The sequence below is a fragment of the Symphalangus syndactylus genome, chromosome 18 (genome assembly GCF_028878055.3).
Source record: "Symphalangus syndactylus isolate Jambi chromosome 18, NHGRI_mSymSyn1-v2.1_pri, whole genome shotgun sequence".
In the NCBI taxonomy this organism is placed as follows: domain Eukaryota; kingdom Metazoa; phylum Chordata; class Mammalia; order Primates; family Hylobatidae; genus Symphalangus; species Symphalangus syndactylus.
This window is the reverse complement of record NC_072440.2, coordinates 101,998,913-102,017,774: the sequence shown is the minus strand read 5'-3', so window position 1 is coordinate 102,017,774 and position 18,862 is coordinate 101,998,913. Positions and strand designations below refer to the sequence as shown.

General features: G+C 50.4%; 1 protein-coding gene across 5 annotated transcripts in view; it reads left to right on the top strand.

The window, feature by feature from the left end:
- The first annotated feature begins 1,660 nt into the window (after positions 1–1,660).
- HPCAL1 (hippocalcin like 1) overlaps positions 1,661–18,862 on the top strand; it is a 125,715-nt gene continuing 108,513 nt past the window's right edge. The window contains exon 1 of one of the 5 annotated variants that reach the window (XM_055251692.2): positions 1,661–1,935. The gene's annotated coding sequence lies outside the window, so the exon portion shown is untranslated. Of the gene's footprint in view, positions 1,936–2,425; positions 2,743–5,407; positions 5,427–10,823; positions 10,843–18,862 lie in introns of those variants that run through there. The other 4 variants (XM_063622839.1, XM_055251685.2, XM_055251688.2 and 1 more) reach the window with 4 other exon arrangements.

Genomic DNA, 18,862 nt, shown 5'->3' with positions numbered 1-18,862 from the left:
GTTGAATTGTTTCCCTCAAAAGATGCTGAACTTCTAACCCTTGGTACCTGTGAATGTGACCTTATTTGGAAATTGGGTCTGTGCAGATGATCAAGTTAAGATGAGGTCATTAGGGTGTGCCCTAATCCAATAATGACTGTGTCCTTAAGAAAAGGGAAAAGAGACAGGTATATAGAGAATATGTGAATTCACAGGGAGCGCACATGGCCATCCATAAGTCAGGGAATGCGTGAGGTTACCAGAAGCTAAGAGACAGACATGAGACAAACTGCACCCCTGCCAACACTTTGATCTTGGACTTCCAGCCTCCAGAGCTGTGAAACAACACATTTCTGTTGTTCAAGTTGCCCAGTTGGAGGTGCTTGTTACATTAGCCCCTGGAAATTACACAACATCTTACCTGAATTTGCTTTCTTCTTCGCTCTAGTTAAACTCAAAACTACACATTGAATAACGACGGCGTGCTCTCTCTCCATGAAGCTTCAGGGTGGTAGACAGTCCTCCTCTTGAAGGATCAGGAGGGATGCAAGGGAAGGGACCAACTTGTATCTCATCTGAGACAGATACACTCCTGGAATAAGAGGTCTGCGGTTAAGTGTGTTTCTCTAGAAGTTCAGAAACAGAGGAAGCACCTGCGGGCTAAGCCGCTGAGGGCTAGGTGAGAGCTGACTGACCTAAGCTTTGAAGGATGGATGGATGACAGGTTGGAGGTGGAAGATGGAAAAGTCGCATGGGAGAGGAACAGCATGGGCCAAGTGTGGAGGAACCAGTGAGTGGGCTGGGTTTCAGAAATGGGCCTTGGTCTGCTTTTGAGCCCTCCCTGAACTTTTCCACCCCAATCCCACCTCCTGCCTGTGTTTGCCATGCACCTCCCGTCCTGTGCGCCTGTGGACAGACTTTGCGCCTTTGCCCTGTGTCTGTGCTTGGGAGAAATGTGCTCAGTTTCTGTGACAGGGATGTTGCTACGTGTTCATCAAACCGGCTTTGTTTACTTCTGAAACACTCAGGAAGACCACAGCTGCCAGAGCCTCTTGCATCCTGCTGGGGCTGTGCGACTACTTCTGGCCCATGGATGTGGGTGGAAATGACGTGTGCTTCCCCAGGCCTGGCTCCTGGACCTCACCGACGGCTTCTCACCTGCAACCCCACCAGCCTTCTGCCTGGATATTTCACGGGGAGCTAGAGTGGCCTTGGCTAAGAAGGAGGCATGGCACCCGCAGGTACCGGGCCGCCTGCATCAGTTGGTGCACTCGGGTCCACCGCCCACATGCCTTCATGTAATCCTCACTGCAGGGCCCACGGGGAGGGAACTTCCTCGAGGTCTAGCTTTGCCTTTCCGCCTTCAGAGCCAAGGAAGAAGGAGGGGTCTGGGCTCGGCACACCCTCCCTGCAAGGCCCTGCGCCCGCTCCCCTCAAAGCTGCTCTTGAACGTTGCTCTGGCGGCCTCTGTAGCAGGAGTTCACTCTGTTTTCCATGGAGGAGGAGTGGAAGGAGGGATTCGAGCTCTCCCCTAGAGACGCTAGAAAGACAGTTTTGTCTCAGCCTCATATGATCGCCCAGCTCCACATTTCTGGCTGTTTCTGTGGTTACCTTTCTTCGGGGATGTTTGGGGCGGGAGGTGGGTGTGTGTGTATATTTGCTCTTCTGAAGCCGTTTTTCCGAGCTCCTGGTGGGGGTGGGGGTGCTTTGTCCCTGGTTCCTCTCGGGGCAGGTGCGGGGGATGGAGGATGCCCCCCTCCCCGAGAGCCAGGAGGCGCCGACCCTGGGCAGGAGGTGCCACTCCGGCGCCTCTCCTGCGTGGAGCCCGAAGACCACAGATGCCTGGAAGGGAGGCGCTCAGGAAGCCAGCCTCTGTTCCCTTCCGTGGTTAGGTGGGGAAACCGAGGCTGAGGCGGCCCGATGGACTCGCCTAAACGGCCTGGGGAGTCACTGGAGGTAACCAGAGCTGGAGCCAGGCTTCCCACTCCAGGCCCGGGGCTCTCCCCCGAACAGGCGTGGGAAGGGGTGCGAGCTGCACGCAGGGCTGGGGCTGGGGGTGCGGGGCCGGGGCAACTCCGCTCTTCCCCTTCCTAGGCCGCCCGGGCCACTTCCTGCGGGATGGGGGCGGGGGGCGCGGGCTCAGGGCTGGCCCCTCCCGGGCGCCGCCTCTCGGCCTCTTCTATACCCGCAGGCCAGAGGCCAAGGGTTAGGGGAACAGAACCGGTGCCCGGCTCCGCCCCTGTCCCGAAAGCCACTGGGGGCTGGGACCCGGCAGGGCCGGGGTTGGGCCGCGAGGGCCGAGGAGCAGCTAAGGGCAGGGGCTAAGAGGGCCGAGCCGGGCGCTGAAGGTCCGGCAGGGGGCGTGGCGGGGGCGGGGCCAGGGGGCGGTGGGGCCGTAGGAAACTTGAGCGCCCGCCTCTGGCCGCGTGCCCCGCCCCGGCCCCCGCCTCCGGGTCCCGCCTTCGCGTCCCTTCCTTCCCGGAGCTGGCAGGCGGGCCGCGGCGGCGGCGGGCAGCGGACGGGCGGACTGGCGGGCGCCTCCACCTTGCTCCCTCCCTGGCTGCCGGCTTCCTTTTGTCTTTCTGGGCGGCGATGAGCGCAGGGCCGGCGCAGCAGCTGCGGGCGCACAGAGGCCCGCGCTCCTAGTCACTCCTCCCGGCCTCGGCGCGCTCGTCCCGGGCAGCGGCTCGGGCCCGCTGCAGCCGCCGCCGGCGCCGAACTTGGGCTCGGGAAGCCGGCGGACCGCGTCCTGCGCCGGAGCAGGTAGGGAAGGGGCGGGCTGCTGGCTGCTGGCGTGTGCACCGGGCGTGTGCACCCGGCGTGTGCACCGGCGAGCGCTGCGATCCGGCTCTTTGCGTGTATGTTTGTGCGCGCGCGTGTGTGTCCGGGAGCGCCCGCGTTTCTCTGCGCGGTGGAGTTGTGGGTGACCGCGGACGGTGGTGTGTCTTTCGAATGGCGTGTACTCGTGGGCATACATGTGTGCCTTAGGTGTGCACATTTTGGACTGCGTTTGTGGAATTGTGTGTCGGGGCGCAGTTGCTGGTGGGGAGCGGTGCCTGGCGGGTGTCGTGTGTGAGCAGCTGTGCGCAGAGCGGGGTGGCGGGGTGGGCGTGGGCGGTCCAGCCCCACGCGCAGAGCCCCCTGTCCCTGCTGGTCGGCGTAGTGCGTAGCTTAGGAGCCTCGAGGACAGCTGGGACCCGACGGGGCAAGCGCGGGCCTCGCGGGCGGGCTGGGCCAGCCCCTCAGGGGGACAGGTCCGTGCGGCCCACGTGGGTCGCCTGTGAGCTTCTGCCAAGGGTGGGGGCCCACGCGGAGGCGATCTGCTCGTTCCTCCCAGGGCCAAGGGGCGACGAGGAGAGCCCTGGCCTCCCCGTGACCCGCACTGCGACCTGGGCCAGACGCGCCACCTTCCCCGGTCGCGGTTTGCTTCTCTTTCAAATGAGGACAGCTCCTCCCTCAGGGGCTGTGGTGACAGGTGAAATGAGAACGCACTGAAGACAGCTCTTGGTCCAAAGCCCCGCACACAGTAGGTGCTGTGTTAATTGGATTAGCGTCTCCTGTTTACAATCTTTTTTTTTTCCTTTATCGTGAGTGGGGCCTTACATTTCCCCCGGGCGTGTTTTGTGCCTCTCCCTGGCCCTAACTTAACCGCGAAGCACTGAGATTCGAGAAAGTTTAGCTGCAGCTGCGCTGCCTTCTGCAGCACCTCCCGGGCGGCGCCGCCTCCGCGAGTGCCCGAGAGCGCCGCGCGGGGCGCCGGCCCTGCCCCAGCCTCCAGGCTCCCGCGCAAGCGTGGGGGTCCCTCTCCTGGCCGGGAGGCAGCGACTGCGGAGTTGAGAACCCTTTGGTTCAACAAGTGCCTAGTGCGGGAGGATGCAGCTCAGCTCGTGGAGTCTGAGAGTCACGGCGTGAAACTGGCGCTTCCCGCACATGCAGATCTCTGGCTCCCGGGGTGTCCTGGCCGCCAAAGGCCACCCCTTTCCTCCTGGCTGACCCCAATTCCACCAGAGGAGGATGTTTGCCAGGACGCTGAGTCCAGCCGCTGGCCTCCGCATTAGTTACTTTTGAAACCTACTAGTCGTAAAATTGAACCGCAGTGAACGAGCACCCAGCTCTTAACCACGACTCACTCTCTGGAGCGTCCTGGCGCCTCGGCGCTGGCAGCAAGGCCAGCTCTGGGGTCGGGTGGCCCTCGGCCAGAGCGAGCGATATTCTTTCCCTTCATCGCCTTGGTGTCTTTCTCTCGGGGAAAAAAAAATCGCCTTTAACCAAGGGAGCCACAGATCTCACCAGTGCAGGAGGCTCTCAAAATGGAACGCCGGCATGGGGTTGGGCTGCGGAGGGGGCGGCATGGGCAGCCTTTGGTATGGATGCGCTTCCCAAGTGTCAGGGGCTACGTGATGGTGTTCCCAGAGAGGCAGGCTGCTTTGCGGGCTTTTAGGAGCTAAGAACAGAAACCTGGTCCAGTTCCTTTGGTTTCCTTCGGCCGGGACTGAAGCCCTGCAATCCCAGCCATGGCAGGCCAGGGGGATGCGATGAGCTCATTTTCTCATTTTTCATCCTGACTTGGTGACAGGGGCACACTTAGAATGCACCCTGTTTTCTGTTTCATCAAATGATTTTATGTCCTACAGGAAAAAAGGGCTTTTGGTGTGAATCCTACTCTTTCCTCATAATCAGATTCCATAATAGTATTTTAAAAAATCAGTCTGGCTTTCTCAGCTCAGAAGACAGACCCAAACCCAGGTTTGTGTTTTGTTTTGTTTTTGTTTTTTTCTAGTTAAAGCCAGCCCTTTGTCTCAAGCAAGCCAGTGTTTTGGTCTTAGATCTATTTCTGTTTCACTTTTGAGAGCGCCTGTAATTACTGAGCTCTTGAGGTTTTACTGGATAATATGGCAAAGGGAAGGCCCGGGGGCCCTGCCTCTCCCTTGCGGTGGGATGTGGTGCCACAGTGCCATGGTGCCACGTTCTAGCCTTGCCTGCTCCCTCTGTGTCCCACTTTTATGCTGTTTTTAAGGTGGAACATAAATGTCAATGTGTGATAACAATTTGGGAGACTTTGTCTTTGGAATCCAATAAATGGAAGGTCCTTTGACCTGTGGAGAAACCAGAACAAGTCAAAACCCCAGAAGAACAGAGATTTGCCCAAACTCCAGCCAATGACCCATTTATTTCCAACAAGCCCTCCTAGAGATAGATTCTAAGTGAAATACAAGAACGTGGACACACTCCTTCCCCTTTCTGGCCACAGGGCTGTGCAGAATTAGAAGTGCAGTCTATGGAAGGACAAGGACTGGACTTCCCTTGGTGCAAACGCCCGAGCCAGGAGCCCCATACTCACCCTAGCACCATTTCACCCTGGAGCTGTTTCCTCCTGTTGAAGCGCCGGTGCTCACACCCCCTACCTTCAGGACTCTGCAAGCACAGTTCCAAGGTCTGCAGCGCGGGTACAGTGCATGCCCTGCTGAGTGTGCGTCAGAGCAGTTGTCTCCCTGTGACACTTATTCTAAGACCCTTTTTGCTACTCGTAAGTGGTAGAGTACCACGCTCACTCGTGAACCAGTGATAATCCAGGGTACTAACAGGGGGCCCCAGAGTTTATTTGGCACCGAAGATTAAGCTACTTGGCAGCTGAATTTTTATCTAGATTGGGGTTAGGTTTGTATTAAAATTTTGCATTCCAGCAAGCCCTAAACCATGCTTGTTCGTTGTGGGATAATGCGTTCAACTGATGAGTTGCCAGGCCAGGATTGATGGGGCATTATGTGTATTCTGCTAGTTTGTCAGCACCTGATGTCGTTGTGCTGAGGGGTGGGAGAGGCATGTTTGGAGTTAGGTTGAGCAGACACTTGTAGATTTTAATCACACTCTACTTTGGGGCTCCTTTCTCTCCTATAGCAGCAGTGGGTTTCTATGTCGTTCTTATGTCCTCACGTAAAGCTGCACATCTGTGAATGTCACGTAGCTCTTCTCCTTTTCCCCTTAGATTGAGTTTCTAATCTGGGAATGACAGAGGGTGGCTGTATATGGAGACAGCAGCATGGGCTTAGGGGCTCTTTTGGTGCCAGTTACCCTATGGAGAAGAGGTTTCTTCAAATCACTTTCTACAAAGACTAAAAAATGGTTGGAATCTAGTGGTGCAGATTGTAATATGACTTCAGGTAATCAATACGGTTTGACAGGTGGAACATTTCTTAGATGCTGATGAGCAGGGCGCAAGTCTCAAGATTTTTTTTTCTTTTAAATCATCTGAAAAGCACAGTAAATCCTTTAAAGAGCCCTACCTTGGCCATGTTGTTTCAAGGAAAATTGAATTTCAGAGGCAAAGCTACACATCGGAGGCATGACGAACTAAAGAAATCCTTCCCACAGACCTCCACTCTCTTCCTGTTGCCACCCTCCTCTGCCAGCAGCAGGGCAGGAAAGATGACTTCTTGGGGCTGTGTGCCTTTACCTTAATAAGCAAGTGCACCCTGAATGCTTCTAATCCCGCAGCTAGGTTGTCTGGGTATTTGGATCTTTTTGGTGCTTGAGGTACTACCCCAGTTGGCAGGAAGCCAGGAGCCCGGGGGTGGAGGTGTCTTAGCCTCACCTGTGGCATGAGACAAGAAGTCTTCTCCAGCAAGGGATGGGTCTCGGACCCTTGGCTAAGAAAACTCAGGATTGTTAAATATGTACTGCATAGATAAGGTTGCTGTGACTCTGAAAAAAGGAAGAAGGCTTTTGGGTGGTGCGTGGTTCTCCTCTCGGAAGTCTTCCCAGATTTCGCCTCAGTACTCTCTTGCCTTAGCTTAAATCTTTCCCTGCTCTGTGTCCCCTTAGGCAAGTGAGGTCTCCCCTCAGGCAGGCACGATATTAAGTGCATCTCTAGAGGACAGTTCCTTCCACCTGCCCAGGTGCACTGGCTGAACTCACCTGTGCCCACATCTGTGCATTGGCAGGTGATATATACACCCGAGCTGTCCCCCTGAGCTGCAGACCCAACACTGGGTGTGGGCTCCCAGCTATTCCACATCAAATAGAGCCGAGGACACATCTCCCTCGCTGAAGCTGTATCTCCTACCTATTACGGTCAACATGTCTCATCTACTCATTTGTTAAAGCTGGAAATCTCTGGAGAGTTTTGGAGCTCTTTGTCTGTCTTCACTTTGCCGTCGAATCGGGTCAGCCCTCTCTGAGGGCTCACACCCACTCTTCCTGCACAGCAGCGCCTTATCTGCCCTTGGCCCAGAGAATGCTTCCAGTTCCTTCACTCCAGCCATGCCGGCAGCACTTCTCGGTTTAAAACGCAGATTTCATCATCCCACTCTCTTCTGCCTCCACAACCCCACCAAACCTTGGTTTGTTCTTTTAACGCAGTAAGTGCTTCTGATACCTACTGTGTGCCTTGGACCAAGCTGGGGTCTGAGAAGGTTGGACCCAGGCATCCTCTCTACCTGTGCAGAGTTTAAGGTCTTGGGCTGGGGGTTGTATGTAGGGGACCTATCAAATAAGACCAGGGAGCTTGAAGCGCTATGGAGGGGACCTCCTACCCCAGTATAGGGGGCTCCCTGGAGAAGCACCCTCTAGGCTGATACCTGAGAGAGTTGGGGGTGCAGGGGAGGGGTTGGAGTTGGGGCTGGATTGTTTGATGCCTTTCTTCTCTCTCACCCAGACTTTCTTATCTGCTAACTTCTACTCATTTTTGTTTTAATTAATAGCTTTACCAAGATAGAATTCATCTCTCATAAAGCGTGCCCATTCTAAGTGTACAGCTTAATGATTTTCAGTAAATTTATAGAGTTCATAGCCATCACCACAATCCAGTTTTGGAACATATCCATCACCCCAGAAAGATCCCTCTTTTGTACAAACTCCCTGTCCCCATCCTCAAGCCCCCAGTCCCCCACAAATTTGCTTTCCGTCTCTGGATTTGCCTTTTCTTTCTACGTTTCTTTCTGTGTTTTTATAGGTTCGGCCCAAGGGCTGTTTCATTAGGGCCTTCCTGGAGTCTTCCAGTTAGAATCGATTTTTCCCCCAGCACCGACGAAGTGAGCTGGGTGCTTGGCCATTCCCCTGCGAGGTGGCGAGCTCTCTTACTGGCCTCTCATGCCTGCACCTGGCACAGCACTGGCACCTACAGAATACCGAAGGTGTGTTGGTCGGACCAGCTGAAGTTGTGTTCCTCACATTCCTTTTGTGTAACTCCTGAGTATCTAGCAGAGGGTTGGGATTTAAATTATAGGGCATGTATTGATGTGTCAGGTGATGTGAGCCCTGCTACATACAGACATTAACTTGTTTCATCAAGAACTTGTGAGGCAAATGGCAAAACAAAAACAAACAAAAAGACAAAACAAAACAAATCTATTTTCTAAGCCAGGCATAGTGGCTCCTGTCTGTAGTTCCAGCTACTAGGGGGTGCTGAGGTGGGAGGATTGCTTGAAATCAGGGATTTGAGCCTGGGCAATATTGTGAGACCCTGCTTCTTAACAAACTTTTTTTTTTTTTGAGATAGGGTCTTGCTCTGTTGCCCAGGCTGGAGTGCAGCGATGTGATCCCAGCTCACTGCAGCCTTGAACTCCTGGGCCCAAGCAATCCCCCTGCCACAGTCTCCAGAGTAGCTAGGACTACAGGTACACACCACCACGCCTACTGACTTTTTAATTTTTTGTGTAGATGAGGTCTTGCTATGTTGCCCAGACTGGTCTTGAGCTCCTGGGCTGAAATGATCCTCCAGCCTTGGCCTCTCAAAGTGCTGGAATTATAAGTGTGAACCACTGTGCCCAGCCCAAGCCATTTTTCTAAAGGAAAAAACTGAGGAGGCCAGAACGAATAAGTAGCCCAAGGGCATCAGCAGAAAGTAGAAGGATCAAGAATTAAACGAGGTCACTTTCTTTTCCGCCCTTGTTTTGGTAGTAATGATATGCCCTTTTATGGCCTTGCCTGGGCTGGTGTTCAGATTTTCCTGTACGAGTCTTGTCATCCCTTCCTAAGCCATGGAAGCTCCTTCTAGGGCATGAGTGCTGTGTTCACACAGTGTTGCCCCAGTACCTACCTAGTCCACAACTGAACAGGTAGAGATGGTTCAAGCAATGTGTGAGTGCAGAGAGGTCTCCTGGCAAATAGAAGGGGCTGGGGGAGGGCGTTGAATGCAGTGGTACTGTGGACTTGGGTGGCTTGGTGCATTTCTGATACAATTCTCTCCTTGGATCATTTTCACTCTTTGAGGAAGAGAGCAGAGGATGAGATGCCATTTGACAGATGCACAAACCAAGACACAAATTATATACCCATTGTACGCCAGGTAGATCACAAATGACTGTTCTCTCCCATGGCTGTAGAGAACTCTCATGGTGGACAGAAACCATGAAAGAAATCATGGTGGAAAGAACCAAGACATTCTTGGATTGGGGTATTAGACCCTCATTTGCAAAATACCTTGGGGGAAAGATCAGGGACACTGGGGTTTGAATTGTAGTCTTTGCTCTGTTGTTTATTGGCTGGTGATGTTCTCTGAATCTGTTTGCTCATGCGCAGAAAGGGGTTCTAGGCTGAGCTCAGATATTGACAGGAACTACAATTCAAACCCAGGTCTAGAGATGGCTACAATTCAAAGCCAGGTCTGCAGATGTGGCAGACTGGATTTGAATTGTAATCTTTGCTCTGTTGTCTATTGGCTGGTGATGTTCTCTGAGTCTGTTTGCTCATGTGCAGAAAGGGGTTCTAGGTGCAGCTCAGACATAGACGGGAATGCAGATGTGTGTACCTAGGTGAGTCTGGCTGGTCACGTGTGGAATAAGTGGTGGTGGCTGCCATTACTCTTTAAACATTTTTGGATCTAGTGCCTCCTCTGCCACTGAGTACAGAATTCCTTTTCAAATTCGGGCTTATGAGGCATGTTTTGATCCAGGCTGTCGTAGCAAGGGATTTGATGCTGGAGTCTGTGACTACTGTGCGTGTGGAGGCTTCCGGAAGGCAGCCAGTGCTGGTTACTGCTTGAAGTTTGGGGAGCTGCCATTTTGGATTGTTCCAGCCTCATGCCTTCTGAGAAGCATCTCTCAGGGTCCCTGATGCACCTATAGAGACCCTGAGCTTGGTGGTGGGGGCTGCACAGAGAGAGCTGCAGGTTGTTCCTCAGGCATAACGAGGCCCGGAGCTGGTGGTCCCCTCCCCCTGTGAGTGTGTGCAGAGTATGGATCGGGTCTGGGAGTGTTCGTGCTGGCAGGCCGGAGGAGGACTCCTGGGCACACTTGCAGAATCGCGGTTCTGTACAGCAGTGTGTATTGACTGCAGTGCTCTTTTTCTCTAGCAGCAAAATGCTCAGCTCTCTGCCTTCTTTCTGTGCATTTAACAGACGTTTCCAGAAAGCAGAATTGATGACAACCCCCACTCCTCCCTTTCACTCCCATCTTTCCTATGTGCTGCCCTGTAATCAATTTTTGGAGAGAAGTGAGAACCTCTCAAAATCGATCACCTATGTTGAAAAAAAAATCATTTTCAACATCATGCAGTTTTCCGTATTTACTGTGTGTGGCTGGAGACACTCCTGGCAGAGTGAGTGTGGGATGTGGGAGGTCCAGAAAAGCCCCCAGCTTCAGGGGCTGAGACAGGGCCGTGGGTGGCAGAACTGGTTGTCCCCCCACCTCCCAATCCTTCGGCAGTGGTTGAGATGTGCTTTATTAGAAACTCTTCAGTCATGCAGTGTGGAGCCCGTGCTGGCGACGCAGCCTGGATGCCTGGCAGGGGCTTAGCCTCCAGGGGTGGGACATGAGATGTGGCTGCCGTGGCTTCTCTGTGTCTTTCTTCCCAGCGAGTAAAGGCAGACACAGGCCTCTGGCAGGTGCTAAGGCCCTGCTTACCTTCATGCTGGAATGTTGGCAGGTACAATTCATTCTTATTTCTTAGGAGGTGCTTTTTTCTGTTCTTTCTGAAGATATCCAGGGATAAAGAATTGCTGCTTTTATGAGCATATGTTCTTGGTGATATACTATTACCTTATCTAAAAACAATATGGCCTGGCTGATTATTCTCAGAGCTCATTGTAAGGTGAAATGTTATGCATTTGAGAATTATTTTCACAGTGTGGGTGGGAGTGGGGGGAGGAGATGTAGAGCCCAGGTAAGGAATTCCAGGTTTTGGGGCCAGGGATCCCCAAGCAGTGGAAAGGGCTCACTGTGGCCCACAGCTCCTTCCCCCTGTGGTTTGTGCTGGGCCAGTTGCTGGCTCCCCAAAACCGTTATCACCATTATCATTATCACTATCATATCCATCACCTCACCATCATTATCACTGTCATCATCACTTTTCTCCATCACCATCATCATCATCATCACTATCATCCCCATCCCCATCATCATCATTACCATCATCATTATCATCCCATTCATCACCATTCATCATCACTGTCATCATCACCATCATCATCACTGTCATCACCATCACCACCACCATCATCACCGTCACCATCATCACTGTTATCATCACCATTCATCATCACTGTCATCATCACCATCATCATCACTGTCATCACCATCACCACCACCACCACCATCATCACCATCACCATCATCACTGTTATCATCACCATTCATCATCACTGTCATCATCATCATCATCACTATCATCCCCACCATCATCACCATCATTGTCACCATTCTCCATCACCATCATCATCATCACTATCATCCCCACCATCATCACCATCACCATCATCATCACTGTCATCATCACCATCCATCATCACTATCATTACCATCACTATCACCATCATCATCACTGTCATCATCATCATCACTATCATCCCCACCATCATCACCATCACCATCATCATCACTGTCATCATCACCATCCATCATCACTATCATTACCATCACTATCACCATCATCATCACCGTCATCATCATCATCACTATCATCCCCACCATCATCACCATCCTCCATCACCATCATCGTCATCACTATCATCCCCACCATCATCACCATCACCATCATCATCACTGTCATCATCACCATCCATCATCACTATCATTACCATCACTATCACCATCATCATCACTGTCATCATCATCATCACTATCATCCCCACCATCATCACCATCACCATCATCATCACTGTCATCATCACCATCCATCATCACTATCATTACCATCACTATCACCATCATCATCACCGTCATCATCATCATCACTATCATCCCCACCATCATCACCATCCTCCATCACCATCATCGTCATCACTATCATCCCCACCATCATCACCATCACCATCATCATCACTGTCATCATCACCATCCATCATCACTATCATTACCATCACTATCACCATCATCATCACTGTCATCATCACCATCCATCATCACTATCATCCTCACCATCATCACCATCACCATCATCATCACCGTCATCATCACCATCCATCATCACTGTCATCACCATCATCACTATCATTACCATCACTATCACCATCATTATCACTGTCATCATCACCTTTCTCCATGACCATCATCATCATCATCATATCATCCCCATCCCCATCATCATCACCATCACCACCATCATTGCTGTCATCACCATTCACCATCACTGTCATCATCACCATTCACCATCACTATCATCACTGTCATTATCACCATCCTCATCACCACCACCACCATCACCATCATCACTGTCATCCCCATCCTCATCATCATCACCATCATTATCATCGTCATCACCATCACCACCATTGCCATCACCATCACCATCACCATCACCATCATTATCACTGTCATCATCACATTTCTCCATCACCATCATCATCATCATCATATCATCCCCATCCCCATCATCATCACCATCACCACCATCATTGCTGTCATCACCATTCACCATCACTGTCATCATCACCATCATCGTCACTATAATCATTATCACCATCATCACCATCACCATCATCATCACTGTCATCATCACCATTCACTGTCACTATCATCACTGTCATTATCACCATCCTCATCACCACCACCACCATCACGATCATCACTGTCATCCCCATCCTCGTCATCACCATCACTATCATCGTCATCATCATCACTGTCACCACCATCACCATCACTGTCACCAACATCATGGTGCTTCTCAGTTTGGGCTGCTTTGGGCCCAAATTGAGTTAGCTGTTCTTTGGGGGTTTTCTACTGTTGGTGTGGTAATTGGGTAGTCAGGACAGGATGAGTATAGGCATAGAGAACCCAAGTGGATGATGGTGGAGTGTGATTCTTCTGAAAGGGTCTCCATGAGAATCACTGATCTAGAAGATTCTGGGAGAATCTCAAGTATTCTTTCAGGCCCAGGAGTAAGCCAGTGTTACCTGCTCTGTGGAGATCTCCTTTGTCCCTCCAGGGAGGACAAATTGTGGCTGGAGCCTGACCTTACTGCTTGTCCACCTCTCCCAGGGTGGTAGGCCACTTTAGGTAGGACCCTGTGGATTTCTCCTTGGTGACCCCTGCATTCTGGGCACAGAGCCTGGAACACAATGTCTGCCCAGATGTGTGACTGAACCACCCCCCAATTCCTTAACTGTAGAATGGCGGCTGCCTTCATTAGAATCTTAACACCTTGCCTGAGGGCTGGCTTTGCAGGTCTGAGTAGCTAGGTCAGGGCACTGCTAGTGTTTTCTATGTTTGTAGTCAATTGGTGAGAGTTTTACGCATTTGTTAAAACTGTGGGACAGTGGTCTGGAAGCCAACAAGGCTTTAGGGTTGGCAGAGTGACTCCCATCCCATCACTGATGTCTGGCTTTGACTTGGCATGGGAGATGTTGCCTCTCCAGATCTCAGTTCTCTTGTTTGACAAATGGGGCTTAGGGTTGAACAGCCTCTAAATCCCCTGTCAGCTCTGCAATTCAGGAAAGATGTTTAAAAATGCTTACTTGCATTGTAGGTACATCCAACATAGAGCAAAGAGAGAATTTTCCTAGCTAAATTGACTGCAAAAAAATGAAATCTCTTGAGCCAGGCATGGTGGCTCACGCCTGTAATCCCAGCACTTTGGGAGGCTGAGGCGGGCAAATTACGAGGTCAGGAGTTCAAGACCAGCCTGGCCAACATGATGAAACCCCATCTCTACTAAAAGTGTAAAAATTAGCTGGGCGTGGTGGCGGGCGCCTGTAATCCCAGCTACTCGGGAGGCTGAGGCAGGAGAATTGCTTCAACCTGGGAGGCAGAGGTTGCAGTGAGCTGAGAGATCTGAGCCACTACACTCCAGCCTGGGTGACAGAGCAAGACTCCATCTCAGGGAAAAAAAAAAGAATCCTCTTACAGTATGCAGGCATCTTAGCAACTGCCATCTTAAGAGGCAGCATTATGATTCAGAAGAAACCGATAACATTGAGGAATACATCTGCGGAGCACAGATGAGGAGAGATTGGTGTGGGGGTAGCGGGGGGGCAGGAAGATATTAAGGTTGGAAGTCAGGGAGGTGAGCTCTGTGGGTTGGTTTCATGTACCCAGCTCACCATTCAACCTTTCCTGTTAACTTCCTATATTAAAGAGGCTGAGATTAAGAAGACAGGGACTCGTGGCATAAGGGCGAGACAGACATAGAGGTGAGTGACCGCAGTGGGATATTCACTGTGGGATCATTGAAGGTTGACAGTCAGCTAGGTTCTTAGGCTGTGGATCGGGGGCCTTATTTAGAAGCTGTTTACTGTTCCCTTAAGAGGATGCTCTAGCAAGAAAGGCCACTGCTAGGGTTGTTGCTTTCCTCATTATAATGATGTCTTTATGTTCTTCTTAGGAGGTGGTAGTACTGATTATTTAAGAAACCGGTCAGCCAAACTTCTTAACTAATTGTGAATTAGAGAAAACTCAGAAGTAGGGAGTATTATAGAGACAAGTAATTGTATTATTTTCAGACGAAAGTATATGTAGTAATGTAAACTACTGACCAGATTTTGCTTCAAATTGGTTTTTTTAAATGAAGTGCTAAGAATTATTTGAAATTAGCACATTAGCGGTAGTAGGATAGTAGATATTAGATAGATTAGATTAGGATAGTAGGTAGTAGATAGTAGGTATAAAGAGACTGAAAATTAGCTGTTTAAACATTTCTCCCAAACGTGGGGCTAGGAAGCAAGATAAAGAATTATGCAGGCCAGGCATGGTGGCTCAAGCCTGTAATCCTAGCACTTTGGGAGGCCGAGGCAGGTGGATCATGAGGTCAGGAGATCGAGACCATCATGGCTAACACGGTGAAACCCCGTCTCTGCTAAAAATACAAAAAAAATTAGCCGGGTATGGTGGCAGGTGCCTGTAGTCCCAGCTACATGGGAGGCTGAGGCAGGAGAATGGCGTGAACCCGGGAGGCGGAGCTTGCAGTGAGCCGAGATCACGCCACTGCACTCCAGCCTGGGTGACAGAGCGAGGCTCCGTCTCAAAAAAAAAAAAAAAAAAAAAAAAAAAATTATGCAGACAGTTTCATTTCATTTATGTCTGGAGGGGGAAGAAAGTCAGAGAAAATAGATGGGAAGGAAATATATCCAAATGTTAACAGTGGTTGTATTCCAGGGGATCATTGGTCTTTCTTGCTTTTTCATGTTTTGCCACATTCTAAATTTTCACCAGTGGGCATTTATTATTTTTGCAATTAGACAGAAAACAGCCTCCAGGAGGAACTCCAAATACCCATCCTTTGTTTACCCTCTTAATTTGCTTAGCAAACTTTCTTGTTACGATCAGACTGGCTGGAATCCATAATTTCCATACTTGTGATTATTTAAATTAGTGGAAATTTATCATAATCCCTTATTAAAATTTGTTCGCTGCACTGAAATTCAACACTGAGCAAATCTGTTACCTAGGACATAAAGAAAAACATTCAGTCTGCGTGCGGTGGCTCATGCCTGTAATCCCAGCGCTTTGGGAGGCTGAGGCAGGCGGATCACCTGAGGTCAGGAGGTTGAGACCAGCCTGGCCAACATGGTGAAACCCCATCTCTACTAAAAATACAAATATTAGCTGCGCATGGTGGCTCATGCCTGTAGTGCCAGCTACTCGGGAGGCTGACACACGAGAATTGCTTGAACCCAGGAGGTGGAGGTTGCAGTGACCTGAGATCAGGCCACTGCACTGCAGCCTGGGCAACAGAGTGAGACTTGCTCTCAAAACAACAACAACATCCAGAGTCTTCCAGGAAATTCACCATTTCACTGTGGCATAGTGTAGAGTTTGTTTATTATCTAGAATATGGTTTTTCTTTTTTGTATTCTTGAACTTGGGCGTTCACTTCGTTTGTTGACCTGGAAGGAGCCATCTCGGCGCTTGCTGTTTGAACATTGGGTATTTTAATGAAGTGGTTTGATGTCCTGATACCACCAGCCCCTGCTGTTGCTTTTCATGGCCCTTACTTTTCCAGGAATAATCTCCTTACTGTTTGTCATTCTAATATGTTTCAGCTCCCTTTTTGAAAATAACTTTTTCTGCTCCCCTTCCCTGCCCATTCTTCATGACCCCCAGAGAATGGGCCTGCTCATCTCCAGCCTCTGTGAATTGGAAGACTCCTGGCGATGACCCTTCCTTCTCTCCATGACTCAGATGGTTGACGTGGGTTAACCGTATTTCTTTGCTGGCTGGTAAGCAGGGCCACCTCAGCCCTTGTGAGGGCCATGCCTGACTTTCAATGGCTTCCCTCCAAAGGCTTCTTAGGCCGTTACTCCCCATCGTTTTTCAGAGGTTTAATCTGTCTGAGTCCAGGATATTGAGTCAGCAGTGGAAAGTTATGAAGATGAGGCCAGCCATCAGAAAAATTGGCTAATATGAAAGATTAATTTCAGGGTGAACAAAGGAGAGGGATGCTGGGGCCTGGCTGCCTCCCCAGGCAAATCACATCACTGTAAAATCCGAGAAACCAGAGGTTGCCTTCGCTACTCACTGAGTGGCTGCTTGCTGTTTCTTGGATTAGATATTGAAAGAATCCCATCTTTATAGTCTACTGTTCGTATTTATGGTCTGGAGAAGAAAATGTAATTTTCAGCAAAATTCTATCACGTCTGGTAAATAATTTCAGGATCTTTACCTATGATACCACGTTAAAAAAAATTAGTATGGCTTCAGCATTCAGAAATTGTTCTTTTCAAACTCTGGGCCCTCGGGTTATTACAAGATTTAACACGGAGGCAGGAAGGCTGCTCGCCTATCACTGGAGACAAGTAGGTTGCTATGGAGACCAGGTGTGTCCCTGCAGTTTCCTGGGTATCCCAGTTGTCCTGGAAAAGAAATCAGCTCACTTTATGTGATATTTCTGCAATAGTGTGTGTGAATTAAATTTTTCTAAACACAGATCAGATGTTTTCGTTGACTCAGAGTGTGATTTCTGACATAATTTTGTCCTCGGTTTTGTTTTGCTTAATTATGAATCCTACATAACCCTACCTTTTCCTATCAGAAACACTTCCATGCATCAAGACCCCCTATCCAGAACAGCAACAACAACTTCACCAACAAAACCTCTTAAAGTTAGAGATGCCTGCTTTGGTGTGAATGATGATTACCCCTTAAAATAATTCAACAATTTTTTTTTTTTTTTTGAGACAGGGTATCAGTCTGCCTCCCAGGCTGGAGTGCAGTGGCGTGATCTCGGTTCACTACATCCTCTGCCTCCTGGGTTCGAGCAATTCTCCTGCCTCAACCTCCCGAGTGGCTGGGAGTACAGGGATGCACCACCATGCCCGGCTAATTTTTGTATTTTTAGCAGAGATGGGGTTTCACCAGGTTGGCTAGGCTGGTCTCAAACACCTGACCTCAGATGATCCACTCACCTTGGCTTCCCAAATTGCTGGGATTACAGGTGTGAACCACCATGCTCAGCCTCAACAATTATTATATATGGTTTGCCAGATCCTGGCCTGGGCACTGGGGATGCAATATAGAGCAAGACCATTGGAGGCCCTGCCCTGGCAGAGCTTGTATTAGGGTCGTGATCCTAGACCACGAGAAGCCCACGAGGGGGCCCTGGGCTGACCCATTCCTGGCTCACATTCACCGTCAGCCACAGCTAAGCCTCGGGGCCTGGAACCTCTCTTGTTGTCCCCGTGGGACGAGTGGGCACATGCCTCGTTGGATGGACGATAACATCGTCTGTTTTGTTTGATGCGTTATTATTCAGAGGCATTTTTCAGAATGGAGAACTGCCTTATCAGTCTGCTTCTGATAATTTTATACATGAAAAAAATCCTATTTGTGCATATTCTTGGGTCTCTCCCCATTTCTAAAGGCAGTCAACTTGATGGTTGACTGTAAAAAGTTCTTTGCACTTCCTAGGACTTGTCAAATATTGACAAGTCTTTCTCCTTTCATCTAGTTCAGCACCAGCGTCCTCAAACTCACTGAAACAGAGCATCCCACAATGGCAGCCATTGTAGGCCCCAGTTGGGTATCCTACTCCCCCACCCCTGCCCCAGACTCCCCCAGCCCCGGCTCGCACCTGCAGAAGTTATGTCTTTGCAGTTATTTCAGAAGCAAAAGGCGGCCACTCTTTTTCTCCCTTCTGTGGGTTTGTGGTCAGCAAGGGTCTACTGCAGTCCCGGTGCTGGACAGCCTGTTTTGCCCATGCTTGTTAACTGATGGGGTCCTCAAGTGGCCTTGTGACAGGCCTGAAAGCTGCGCATGGGTGTGGATAGAATTGATGACAGCGCTGGACGTTGGCAATGTGGAGAAAGTGACAGACCCCAGCCTCCATGTGCAGCCGGTGGTTGGCCGGGTGGACTCGGTTTTCTAGTGGCAAAGGATGCTGTGATCTGAATGAGAAAACAAACCTCAGGCCCCAAGTGCCACTGGCTTACAGACTTGAGAGGAGATGCTTGCAACTCCATTTGGGAGGCTAAGGGCAGCCAAGAGCTGCTCTCTTGAGGCTGACCCACTCACTTGCA